Here is a 1,114-nt window from a genome sequence, read left to right as displayed (position 1 = left end):
GTTTGTGGACAGCAAGCCTACTACACTCCTGTTAAAAACTGAAGCTAAAACGCCTCGATCGCCCCCAGGTGGTTGGTCCCAGTAAAGCTCACAATCCCCACCTCCTTCTGCCCGCGCACATTTTAAAACTCAAAGTTCCGTAAAAATGATAATCTCCATGAGATATTAATCTAGACAGTCCATTTTGTCTTAAATGAATGTGAATAACAGGAGATATGTATCATACAGATCCAAGCATTAAGTCTTGCTTAGTAGGCAAATTATAATATAATAATTATATATTTTTAATTTACATGTTGGTAACGTTATTGTGTAGCTTTATTGTGTAACGTGGAAGGAAACCTTGTTTTTGCATTTTATTTTTGAGCAGTTTGTTTTAACAAATATATCTCACATGTGATTTGACTTATGTTTTTGGTTAATATCGCCCAGCACTATGGGGAGGGAGGGGTGAACTTGAGTTTTGGTACAGCAAAATTTGCTATCATTACAGCAAAATCTGCCAGCATTACTAGCACTTAGCTTACCTTTCTTTATGCTTCCTTTCCAAATGTCGATAGAAGTTTGACGTGGTCCCAGCCGTCTGCGTTGCGTTGCAGAACTTACACACTGCTGTATGTTTTCTTTTGGATGCATTTTTACAGATGAACTCTTTGTGGTTTAGGTAGCCAAATTGTATAACAGAAGATTTGGCTGGCATCTCTCCGACAGCCACGGTCACGGTGACGGCACAGCTTGCTCTCCTGTCTCGCGCTTTCACGTGTGGAGTGTGATGCGATGTGGGGGTTGGGGCGGCGCGGGGAGGGGAGTAAACACTAAAAACATTTAAAATTAGACACGAGTCAAGCTCTTGGTCGGAAGTGTATTATCACAGTAATGCTGTTAACAAATACTTTCGTGATTTGCCCTCAGTTTTGGTCTTGACCGGTCTTGAAATGAAATCCCGAGACCGAGACGAGACCAAGACCTTTAAAAAGTGGGTTCCACTTCCTGGGGTCCACAAAATAAATAAATCACATACAATAATAATGTAACAGCATTAAAACATTGTAGACATCATTATAACCATCATCAGAAATTATTCAGAATAAATTATTACAGCATTATTACATTC

At 39.7% G+C, this 1,114-nt stretch overlaps 1 long non-coding RNA gene across 1 annotated transcript in view; it reads right to left on the bottom strand.

The window, feature by feature from the left end:
• Positions 1-808, bottom strand: part of LOC125141222 — a 3,629-nt gene extending 2,821 nt beyond the window's left edge. Inside the window, exon 1 of the long non-coding RNA XR_007140603.1 lies at positions 528-808. This is a non-coding gene — a long non-coding RNA (uncharacterized LOC125141222). The remainder of the gene's footprint in view (positions 1-527) is intronic.
• Positions 809-1,114: the final 306 nt, after the last annotated feature.

This window comes from Tachysurus fulvidraco, chromosome 5 (assembly GCF_022655615.1).
Source record: "Tachysurus fulvidraco isolate hzauxx_2018 chromosome 5, HZAU_PFXX_2.0, whole genome shotgun sequence".
NCBI lineage: Eukaryota > Metazoa > Chordata > Actinopteri > Siluriformes > Bagridae > Tachysurus > Tachysurus fulvidraco.
Note: the sequence above shows the minus strand (reverse complement) of the source record. Positions and strands in the feature narration are given on the sequence as shown.